Here is a 12,732-nt window from a genome sequence, read left to right as displayed (position 1 = left end):
CAGTCTTTGAAAGTGGGAAGTACTTCTTGTAGAAGGCTAATGCTAGAGATGTCCAATCCGTGACTCCAGCTGCTACCCTATCAAGGTAGCGGTACCAATCTCGCGCCGAATCCTTCAAGGAGTATAAGAACATCAACCCCTTTACTTCATCCTGAGTCGCCCCTGGTGGTATAGGTATGGAACAACGATGAGTACGTGAAAATTTCCATATGCTTCAAGGGGTCCTAATCTGGTAGACCAGCAAACTGTTTTCGCTCCACTAAATCGATATAAGAGGAACGAAATTCGAAGTTACCCGTAGTAGGGGTAGGTAACTGGTGCCCCTTTGGAAGATGGTGTTCCTTTGGCTGAAGGTTATCATATATTGTAGCCATATTCGCAGAACTGAGAGTACTTAAGCATTCCTCTCAAAAACCAGTCTTCTAACTGTGCAAAAGCAAAACTAGAAGCAAAGGTAAGCAACGGCCTCAAGGAACCAAAGTTTCTTGAGACAGGGAAAATAAACTAAAAATAAAGCAAACAGAATTACACCGTCTCCCCGGCAACGGCGCCAAAATTTGATACCGTCGTTTTGTATCAAAATTAAATTTATAATTCCAAACTAAAACTATAGTTAGTGATAGCAAGGGTCGAACCACAGAGAGACAAGATCAATTCTATTTGCTTATTTCAGTCTACAAAAGTAACAATTAATGGGGGGTTGAATTTGGTTGATTCTAATGACTAATTGCTTAAATAAGAATTTCAAGATAAAAGGAAGATCGGGAAATTCGGTTCACCATGGCAATGGTCAGGGCAATAAGGTAGCAGAATTCCTATAATACGGTCTCAGGGGGTATAAGCAAGCCTTTCGATCTATGCTCAAATTAACCTTACGGTCTTCTAATTCCCCGGAATTTCTCAAAGCTTTCGCTCAAAGGAAATTCCAGTCTAATGATAATTCTAATTACCAATCTTTCAATCTAGTAAAAAGGCTTATCAAAAGACAACAAGATCGATACGGAAGAATTCATGCTAACAAACAATCCTAATTTATGCCATGGCTCACCTCGTTCCCAATCAAAACAATTAGCTACGCATGATTAAAACTAAAACAATTGCAAAATTGATAACAAAGAACAAGGCTGACATGATTGAATTCGAATAAAAGACAAAAGGCAAGAGATGAATTGCTGGAATTAAATTGGTAAAACAAGAATTGAAATAGCGAGAATTAAAAGAAGAAGAAATTTGCATAAAACTTACTAATTGAAAAGATGAACAACGTAATCGAATTCGAGGTTTTCCGTTTCCAAAGCTAGATCTAAAAACTGAGTTCTTCAATAATGAAAAATATAACCTAATAATTGCTGTGTTCTACTGATAAAAAGATACCAAAAGTTAATTACAAGTTGGGCTTTTAAAAGTCTTAAACGAAAAATCAATATCAGCTCGCAGACTGGTCGATCGACCGGTCAGCATGGTCGATCGACTAGCCACTTCAGAACAGTAGCGTCTGCTGTACTTCATTGGTCGATCGACTGTGAAGCATAGTCGATTGACTGGTCTGAGCTGCGTAATGGCTTCTTTCTCTCTTCAAATCAGCTCTCCACTCCTTTGCACGCATCCCAAGGTGGTTGAATCCAAACTCCCTTCTTCAAAGCTTCCCTAAAGTTGCCCCCGGAGGACGGCTTAGGCTTGAGTTAGCTTACTTCCATTCATTCCTACAATAAATCATAGAAAATGCAAAGTAAACCGTTTCGGGAGAACTAGTAGCCTTAAGCTAACAATTATGCATGGAAATACGTGCCAAAATTGCAAATAAAGTGTATAGAATATGCACGTATCACTTATACTTCCAGCTAAAGCAACACAGCAGCCAAGGAAGCAGCCTGTCACTATCAGTTGCAGTTTTCTGTTGTTTTATTGCAGTTTGCTTTAAATCATTTTGTTATCATTTGTAAAATATTTCCATCACTTTGTTTGTACCCTAAGAACTAATCCTGGCCCTTAGATGAGATTTCTAGGTTAAAATTATAATAGAATTCCAAGGGAGAGGCCTATATAAGAACCTCTACCCCAACTGCATTGAGGCAGCATTTGATGAATATTAACCCTGAGATTTTTCTCAATTTCAAACCTCTTTAACTTGTCTTTAGTTTGTAGTTAAGAGTCAGGCTTGGTGACAACCTGTGCTAGGCTGTGGTTGTTGATCAATAACCTGTGGCAAAGTTTATTCAATCCTGTGCACTGACTGTGGGTTGTCTGATCTTTGTTGTTGATTTAAGTTGTGAGTTACCTGTGCATAGACTGTGGTAATTCTCAATTTATGTCGTCCAAATTATTAGCTTACTTCCCTGTGAGTAATCTGTGGGATTTAAGTTGGTAATTATATCTTTTGGTGCTTGTTCATTCTCAAACAATACTCATATGTGAAGCTGTCTGATTCCTTCTATCAGCCAGTCTTATTTAATCCATTTAAAATACTTAGATTGTCTCTAAAATCTTGAAAATTTACTCAGAGTTAGTTTACTCAGTTAAATAATTTGTCACCAAGTTTCATAAATTTAGCAGCTCATTTGGTATTTTTAGTCTATTTCTGAAAGCTCATTGCATTCCTGAGAAGCTTCAAAAAGGTCAATCCAACTAAAGTTTTAGTCTTTGTTAGTCCTGGTGTTTGACACTGAAATTTGGTAACCAGAGCTGGGTTATAGCACAATTCCACCTTGTGTTAGTCTTGGGTTAAGAGAAAGTGTGAGTTCATTATCCCTACCGACAACAAAAATACAAAAATAACCATGAGTGAAGAGATACTTACTGGTATTGAAACCAGGATAGAAACTCTTGCAGGAAATGTGGATACACTACTTAATGATGTCCACACAGTGATGGAGAGGTTTCCAAACCCTGATCCAAGAAGACAACCACCTGCCAGAGGAAGAGGAAGAGGCAGAGGTTTCTTTATGGGAGCAGGAAGAGGACAACCACTACATGAGTACGAATCAGATTCTGAAGAAAGCAACAGGACTCAGGAGGAGGTTCCTGAGCACACAGACAAGCATCTAAAGGTAGAAATCCCTGAATTTTCTGGTAGCCTAAATCATGATGATTTATTATAATGGATTAGGGATATTGATAAAATCTTTGAGTATAAAGGTTACACTGATGTTAAAGCCTTTAAAGTTGATATCTTGAAATTAAAGGGTTATGCTTCTATATGGTATGATAACCTGAAACACCAAAGGATTAGAGAAGGGAAAGAACCACTTAGGTCTTGGTCTAAGCTTTAGAAAAAGATGCTGGATAAATTTGTTACCAAATATTACACTCATGATCTCTTTATTAAGCTGTCCAAACTTAGGCAAGATGAGAGACCCATTGAGACCTAATTGAGGGAGTTTGAGCAGTTGACCTTGCAGTGTGAGATTAATGAAAACCTGAGCAAAGGATTGCTAGGTTTCTAGAGGGTCTTGATAAGAATATTGCTACAAAGGTTAGGATACAACCACTGTGGTCTTGTGATGATGTGGTAAACTTAGCTCTCAGAGTAGAAAAAATGGGGAAGGGTAAGCCTGCAGTATCTAAGACCACCACTAGACCTGCATTCAGACCATTTACTGGTGTCAGGATTGGGAGTACACCTAAGCCAGCTACATCACCTACACTAGATAAAGGAAAAGCCCCCATGAACCAGAAAACCAACCCACCTATGACTGGGGGAAAGATCAAATGCTTTCAGTGTCAGGGATATGGCCACTTCAGGAAGGATTTTCCTTCTAAGTGAACACTGACAACAATGAAAATAGAAGTGTGGGAAAGAGAAGGATTGGTTGAGTATGAGGAGGAGGAGAGCCTAGTGCTGGACGAAATAGAAGATGAGGAGGAGTCAGGCTGATCGGAGCCATTTCGTGTTCACAATTAAGCATATGTGGTCGTTGGTCAATGGTCGATACAAAACACAATTTATACTTCACAAACAACTCTACAATTAGTAAAGAGGCAAGTAAAGGTCGGATCCCAAGGGACGGGTATTGAAATGAAGATTCTATTGTAACTAGTGGTGTCTAGGGGTGTCACAAATGGGGTTGATGTAGAAGGTTACTAAACTAAAATAGCAATGAAAATAAACTAACAAGATAAATAAAATAAGGGTGTAAACAATTGATTAAAAGCACTAGGGTGTCATGGGTTCATAGGGTAATCATGGGATATGATCATACAAACATGTTCTCAAACTATAAGCAAGCAATTATTGTTGTGATGGATTGAGTTGGGTTATATCTTACAATCCTAGGAAAGTTTGGGTCCCGGAGCCGAATCTCTTGGATTGTACAACACCTACAAGTCGACTTAATCTTCCCTACTTAACACATGCATGGTCTAACAAGACTCGAGTTGGGTTATGTCTTACAAGTCAAGTTGAAAGGATAGAAGATGATAGTAAATGCAAGGATTCATAGGCTTAGCATTTCATCAAATATAACATGTGCATGTATTAAGATCAAAACAAGCAAGCAAATAAGATATGAAAGCATATTAATTTAAGCATGAATCATTCCCCATGTTGGTTTCCCCTAATCACCCATTAAACCCTAGCTAAGAGACTACTCACTCATTATCATATTGATCATGCTAGAAAGGTTGCCAATCATACTAACATAATGAAACATGATGAATAAATGAAAGTAATTAGCAATAATTAAAAAGGGATTAAGAGATTATACCTACTAATGATTCCAATAATAAAGCAAGAATAATAGAAGTACTTGAATCCTAGATTGAGAGGTTGTCAATCTCCCAATAATAACCCAAATAATCTTCAATTACCCAAAATAAAGTAAGAACAAGAGAGAGATTAAAGAACTAAAACTTGGATTAAAACTTGATTAATATTTGATTACAATATTGAAGAGAGATTTGATTGATATTAACTACACTAATTATTGATAAGAAGAACATGCTCCTCTAATTAGACTAATGGGGTATTTATAGTGAAAATTAGGGAGGATGCATTAGGGTTAACTAAGGGCTAAACTAGTAATTACACTTTTTAAGTTGAGCAAGGAGCCTCCGGGATTATCCGAGAGAAGGGCTTCTCTTATCGATGCTTGAGGAATGAAAACGTCTTTGTCTTTGCGATCCGTGCGGATGGGAGTCGGGACGGCCGGATCTGGCTGAAGGATCCGAGCGGATTCTTGGGCAAGACGCTCGGATTGGCGAGGGGAAATCCGAGCGGATTCCTTTGCGTGACGCTCGGATTGGCGAGGACGGACGGATTCTCTACAATCCGTTCGGATTGTAGTTCAGCAACTTTCCTTCTTCTTTTTCTTCCCTTTTCTTCATGAATTCCTTGGGGATTTCCTTGGGGACTCAAGGATCCTTTTCTCAACAATGCTCTTCTACTATGCTATGTACAAAGGCCTTCTAGTCTTGTCTCTCCTTGATGCTTGGTCATTGAATATGATCAATTTAGCCTTGTTTTGCCATGAAAATGCAAGATTCTTACTCCTTTCCTACCAAGGGATCAAAATCTCAAAGAATATGCAAAACAAAGAACTAAAGATAAGAAATGACCCAAATAGGCACTAAAAAGCATGGAAACAATGGTAATTCGGGGGCTAAATATGCGCCAATTATGGTCGCATCAAATATCCCCAAACCGAACCTTTGCTCGTCCCGAGTAAAGAGGTGACAAAGACTAGGACCAATACTAACCTAACCTAATAATAATAGCCGATATGAGACAATTAGCGGGTCTCACTCCGCCCCTTCAACTCACAACAAGACAACCATGAGGTAGGATGCCTTCTTGCAAGGCAAGGTGAGTCTTGCCAAAATGGCGACACATCCAAACTTTAAAGCACACAAAATCAAGTAATGGATGCATCTACAAAAGAATAGCCACTTTCCTCATCTAAGTGGCGGAAATTATCTACAAGGGAAGCAATTCAAGGGTACACAATCCTTCATAGATGCAATTTGTTCAAACTACTAAGCCTAGAAGGATACCAATAAATCACCTCCAAAATGTGTCAAGCTAGGGTACCTTTGTCCTCAATCGTTAAATGCTTTTGTCAAGAGTAGACTCCCTATGGTGTTAGAAACACTGGAGGATCGCGGAATTCCCCCTCTTGCCTAGACAAGAAGAAGGGTCGTCCCCTCTCTACCATGCACAAAAATGGATACGATGGATAAAGGGATCGATAGATATTTGAGTTTCACTTTGGGAGTTTGCTTTTGTTTTTGTTTTTCCCCCAAATTTCATTGGCATTTGACTTTTTGAGAACACTTTCTTTGCCATTCTTTTTGATTTTTGGCATTTCAATACTTGACAACGTTTTGCATTTCTATTGAACATTTTCAAAGTCACCCCAATTAGTAACGAGGGTGCCTTGTATTTGAAGCTTTAGGAGTCTATTTTTGCTCCTCTTTTCATTTGATGCATTTTTGCAAACTTTCTTTCACTTTTCATTTCATTGAACTCAAATTGATTTCTTTTTGTTTTGTGCCCATTCCCTTTGATGACAAAAATATGGTAGAACATGGATGAATTGGTAGAAGTATGCATGGTTTCAAGGGTCACCTTGGAATAAACGGTAGCCAAGGAGTTATCACACCACAAGGTACTCTTGACTCGGCCTTAAACCATGGGTCAAAGGATACTAGCATGACACATCCTAGGGTGTTTTACAAGTATTCTAACAAGCAAAGTCTTAAGAATAAAAAGCATCTACTAGGGCCTATATACACTTGTCAAGCTTCCCAAGTAGACGGTTTCGCAAAATTTTCTAACATGCAACTACATGCCATGATGCAACTAGCATATAAACATCCTAATGCATATGATTCTACCAACTAATATGCCATATAAACTAAATGCAAGTCCTAAGTTCACATTGTTTTTACCGCATCAATCAAAATAAAGCCACATAGTCATTAACATAAAGAGGAAAAAGGAGATTGGAAAGATCATACCATGCGGTCTTCAATATCCTCATGTCTCGGATGTGGCGTAGTCAATCAAGGTGAACAAGGATGAACAAACACAATATATACAAGACAATATATACAAAGGAAATGAACTTGTTTTTGGTTTTTCAATTTTTCAAATTTTTATGATTTTTGAAATTTTTCAATTTTTATGGTTTTTGAATAAAAGTTAAGTGTTAGAATTCCCATCCCCACACTAATATGGGCATTGTCCTCAATGGCCAAAATGATGGAAATTATGCAAAGATGATGCATGATTTCTATACTAAATGCAATTCTACACTAAGCTATACTACATGATGCATGGTTTTTGTTATGACGGAGAGGATAATTTAGATTACCTCCCGTTGTGTATGCATTAACTTTCCCAAACCAAATAAGACACTATTGCTAATGTCAAAGCATGGGGGAGTTCTTGCACACACTATGCTATGCATGAAACTAGATTATCATTTTGGATTTTACAAATGTGGGAACAATAAAGAACACCTCAAAGGAACCGAGGTGTGAGTCCTTTGATGTTGCTAGGACTAAACCAACAATGATCAAAATGAAATAAAATACAAAGAGATATAGACAAACCGTGGGAGAGTAGGAATCTCCAAGGCTAGTCTTCCATCATGCTACTATCATTACCACTTCCCTCATGAGAAGTGGTCTCATTGCCACTTTCCTTGGCACTTTCTTCTTTGCTTTCCTCATCATTATCTTCACCATCTTCACCATCTCTTTCTTCATCTCCACTTGCTTCTTCCTCAATGTTGTCATCAATCTCCTCATCATTTCCAACAACCTCATTGTCTTCCACCACGTCCCTTGATGCACCCGGAAATAAGGCTTCTCTATCCGCCCAACTAGGCAAAGGACAAGATGGATCGAGGAGTCCTTGCCTAGCTAGATGTAGGAGGGGAGGATATTGAGCCAAATATGCATTCTTCCGATCTTCATTGTGCATGGCTTGCATAAGAAGAGTTACATAGTCTTTTCCAATTTCAACTCCTTGCGGTTTGAACTCTTCATACACAAAAGGGTAAGGCGGTATAACAATGGAAGAGGAGGGAGTTTCATGATCACCCTTTTGTTGTTGAATGATGTACTCGGCTTCTTCGGATAGGGGAAGTAAATAGTTGGTCCGGTGGACACTAAGACGGCAAATCTTTACGGGTAAAGTGAATGATCGAGCCTCACTTGTAAGCCACCCATACTTGGTATCAAGGGGATTGTGAGCAACCCACTTAAACTTGTTAATCAAGATGGACATATCAATAAGATGGCCACCATCCTTAGCCTTGTACTTGCTATCCTTATTGAAATTAGGATCAAAGTGCTTGGCTAGGACCGTGACAAGGCCGCCATTAACAATTACGGTTTGACCCTTCTTCCCACTATCTACATGGAGCCATCTATCAACCAATAGCCTCAAAGAATTGTAAGGCTTGGTGTGAATTCTTCCAATATTCAAAGTTGATTCAAGGAGAATAAAATCGAGTCCCGTGAAATGATTGGTGTCTTTCCTAGCAATTATGGTATTTCCCACAACTATGTGCCATATTCTTATGCCCGGATGATGGACCAAAAGAGCACGACAAGCTTTAAAATCTTCAAATTTCTTCCCGGAGATTGCCTCCCAAAGAGGCTCGGGATCATACTTCCCATATTGCTTATAAAATTTATGTTCATCGCTAAGACCCAAAATTGCACCCAATTCCGGAAAGGTAATGCGTCTACTAGTGTTAGCTAGACGAAACTCAATATTTTCCCTATTCTCAACTTTTGTCACTTTTAAAGAACTTAAGAATTCCAAGACAAGGGAGGGGTATGTTACTTCCTTCATTTCAAACAATTTCTTCAAACCCATGGCATTGAAAAAGACTCTTGTTTGTTCAAGAACACCCAACTTCTCTAAAGCATCTTGACATATGAATTTGGTGGATTGAATTTGTTTCATAGCAAACTTGACAAATGTATTTCTATGGGAATCGGAAATGAATGTTACCTCCGGATAATGCAAGAGTTGATTAATTACCGGAGTAGAGGGTGATGCTTCCATAGGAATTTGTTGTTGTTGTTGCACTACCAAGCTTGGTGTTGATACCACCATTGCCAAAGCTTTCTTCATTTGTAGAGCTTTTTGCCATTGAGAGAGAGTTGTAGCCTTTGGTGCCTTTGTTGCCTTTGCTTTTGCTTTTGTTGCTCCCTTTGTTCTTGCCATTTGATGAGCTAACCAAGAAAAAGATCAAAAATCTTCAATTTGTAGAATGCCCAAATCGATTTTGAAGGTGAAAGGCTTTGCCTTTATGAGAACAAAAATCAATTCAAAGGTGAAGATTTTGTGCTTGGTTTTGATTGTTAATGAAGATGGAGTGATTGATTTGTTATTTGAAAGATGGTTTGATTTGATTTTGGTGAGTTTTGTTGAGGGTTTTGTTTTTGAGATGGAGAGGATGAGGGTTTTGATGTTGTGGGTAGTGTTTATGAGTGAATGAATGAATGAATGAAGGTGGGATGGGTATTTAAAGAACTCGACAATTTTAGGACGCAGGGGCAATCCGTGCGGATTGGGCGCAATCCGTGCGGATTCTTGACTTCAAAAATTTCAAAATTCCCGCCTAGAGACGGGCGGATTCGGGGAATCCGCTCGGATTCTTCCGAGATGAGACGGGCGGATTTCGTGCGGACGGACGGATTCTTGTCGAGAGATTTTTCTTTGTTTTTCTTCACTGCAAGACGGGCGGATTGTTCAAAAGACGGACGGATTTTGTGAGACAGGCGTCTTTCCGTAAATCCGCTCGGATTCTTCAACGATCAAGAATTTTTGCAATTTCAGCTCAGCCCAAGACAGGCGTCTTCTCAGCAGGACGCTCGGATCTTCTTAAGACGGGCGGATTCTCAGGAATCCGCTCGGATTGGTCCTTGTGTACACGGATTCAGTTCCATCCGTGCACCAACGCATTCCCTTATCATTCTTTCTTTCAAATCTTGTGTTATTCATTGTGGGGGCACTACTAAGGCATGAATAGCCTAGGCAATTGCCATCCCCACACTAAGGTAAAGCACTACATATCAATTAAAATCATTAGTCCCTCCCTCACTTCTCTCTTACATGACAATTATTTTGATCAAAGTAAAAATAAATCCAAAAATGACAAAAATGCAATACAAAAATTGAAAAGTAAGTTAGGGAGTTAGAAATATTTACAAGTGGTGGTTTAGGGAGGACTCCACCAAACTCTCATTCTTGATGAGATGTCAAGGAGGCATGTTCAAGGTGTTGTTGATGTTGCTCAACACCTTGAAGAAGTAGTCAAAAGCTTGTTCATTGTTATGGTAGAGGTCCTCAATAGACCGTGGCCCTTGTTGTTGATCATGATCGATGGCATGCCCAATGTAGGGATTAAAGATCCCTTCAAATTCGTCGTCCCAAAGACCACAAACTTCATTGAGTTGATCATTGAAAATCTCTTGCTTAGATGGAGACAACTCTCCCAATTTCTTTTCTTGGCCAATGAGGCCATCTTCTTCTTCCTTGGTTGATTTTGATGAGCTTTGCAAGCTCTATTTGTCACAATTCACTTGCTCTTTGAATGAAGCATCTTCAATTTTCTTCCTCCATTGGAGTTCCAATTTCTTCTTCTCATCTTTCCGGCTATAATGATCAATCATGAAACATGGCTCATGCAAACGAGGAGCTCTCATGGTTTTGTCAAGATTAAAAGTTATGCTTTCATCTCCCACTTCTAGAGTGAGCTCTCCATGTTTCACATCAATCACCGCACCGACGGTGTGTAGGAAAGGTCTTCCTAAGATGATTGGAATGTTGGAATCTTCCTCCATATCAACTATGACAAAGTCCACCGGGATGAAAAACTTCCCAATTCGCACGGGGACATCTTCCCATATTCCTAGCGGTGTCTTCGTCGATCTATCGGCCATTTGAAGAGTGATATTGGTACATTTAAGCTCTCCCATTCCCAACCTTTTACTTACCGAGTACGGCATGACACTCACACTAGCCCCTAGATCACATAAGGCCTTGTTGATCGTTGTGTCGCCAATGGTACACGGTATTGAGAAGCTTCCTGGATCCTTTAATTTTGGAGGTGAACTCCCTTGAAATATTGCACTACTCACCTTGGTGAAGGCGATAGTCTCAAGTTTCCGGATTGACTTCTTCTTTGTGAGGATATCTTTCATGTACTTTGCATAGGCCGGAACGTGATTGATTAATTCCGTGAAAGGAATTGAGACTTCTAAGTTCTTCACAATCTCCATGAACTTCCCAAGTTGATCATCAAATTTAGGCTTGGCTTGACGACTTGGAAAAGGAAGTCTAATCACAATGGGCTCCTTTTCTTTGGCTTTGTCTTCATTTTTCTTTGAGCTTTCTTCTTTTGATGATTCCCCTTCTTTGGGACCTTGCACCACAACTTCATTCTCACTAGCTCTCACAACTTCATCCTCAACTTGCTCCTTCGGTGCTTCATACCTTGTACCACTTCTCAAGTGAATGGCACTAACCGTTTCATGTCTAGGGGGGTTACTTTGAGGTGGTAATTGCCCCTTTTGTCTTTGTGAGCTAGAAGATGCTAGTTGGGTCAATTGTGTTTCCAATATCTTGGTGTGAGCTAGAATGTTGTTGATGGTGGTGTCTTTTGCTTGGCTATCTTTTTGCATTTGGGTGAAAAATTCTTGTTGATTCTTTTGCATTTGGAGGACCGCTTTTTGGACATCAAAACCTTGGTCATTGTGGTGATTGTATGGATTTTGATTTTGGTAACCTTGGTTTTGATTGTAAAAGGGTCTTTGATTTTGATTTCTCATGGGTGGTGGAGTGTATGTTGTTTGAGGGTTTTTGACATTTTGGCTTTTGTATGAGAGATTTGGATGGAACTTGGTGTTTTCATTGTAAAAATTTGAATAAGGGGTACCACTTTTGTAAGCTTGGAAAGCATTAACTTGTTCGGTTGTTCCCCTACATTCACTTGAGTCATGACCCAAGGTTCCACAATTCTCACATATCCCGCTTGGGATTGATGAGGATGCCGTCATGGCATTGACATGATGCTTTGATGATTTTGAGTTTTCCTCAAGTCTAGCCATAGCTTGTTCAAACTTCAAGTTGATTGTGTCAATGTGAGCACTAAGTTGAGCACCCAATTGAGTAACGGTGTCCACTTCATACTTTCCTCCTCTAGTAGCCTTGCGAGGCCTACTATATTGCGAATTATGGACCGCCATTTCCTCAATCTTGTTCCATGTTTGATTGTCATCAACTTCGGTGAACATTCCATTTGATCCCATACTGAGAATGTTCCTTGAATCTTCATATAAACCATTCCAAAATTGTTGCACTAAAAACCATTCGCTAAGTCCATGGTGAGGACATGAGCGACAAATACCTTTGAACCGCTCCCAAGCTTCATACAAAGATTCTTCATCCCTTTGCTTAAAACCCGTAATTTGAGCTCTTAGCATATTGGTCTTTTCCGGTGGGTAGAATTTTTTGTAGAAAGCTAGAGCTAGCTTCTTCCAAGAATCTATTCCAAGGGTGGCCTTATCAAGGCCCTTCAACCATTGCTTTGCGGTGCCGATTAACGAAAAAGGAAATAAGACCCATCTTATTTGGTCTTGAGTCACGCCCGTTTGAGAGATAGCTTCACAATAATCACAAAATGTTTCCATATGAGAATGAGGGTCCTCACTAGGCATTCCCCCGAATTGGCTCCTCTCAACTAGTTGAATGAAGGCGGACTTGGCAATAAA

The 12,732-nt window shown here is 39.5% G+C and overlaps 1 non-coding gene across 1 annotated transcript; it reads left to right on the top strand.

The window, feature by feature from the left end:
- The first annotated feature begins 12,337 nt into the window (after positions 1-12,337).
- Positions 12,338-12,444, top strand: LOC141626011 (small nucleolar RNA R71). Its single transcript, XR_012535745.1, has one exon. It is a non-coding gene; the product is annotated as a small nucleolar RNA R71 (small nucleolar RNA).
- Positions 12,445-12,732: the final 288 nt, after the last annotated feature.

This window comes from Silene latifolia, chromosome X (assembly GCF_048544455.1).
Source record: "Silene latifolia isolate original U9 population chromosome X, ASM4854445v1, whole genome shotgun sequence".
Classification (NCBI taxonomy): domain Eukaryota; kingdom Viridiplantae; phylum Streptophyta; class Magnoliopsida; order Caryophyllales; family Caryophyllaceae; genus Silene; species Silene latifolia.
Note: the sequence above shows the minus strand (reverse complement) of the source record. Positions and strands in the feature narration are given on the sequence as shown.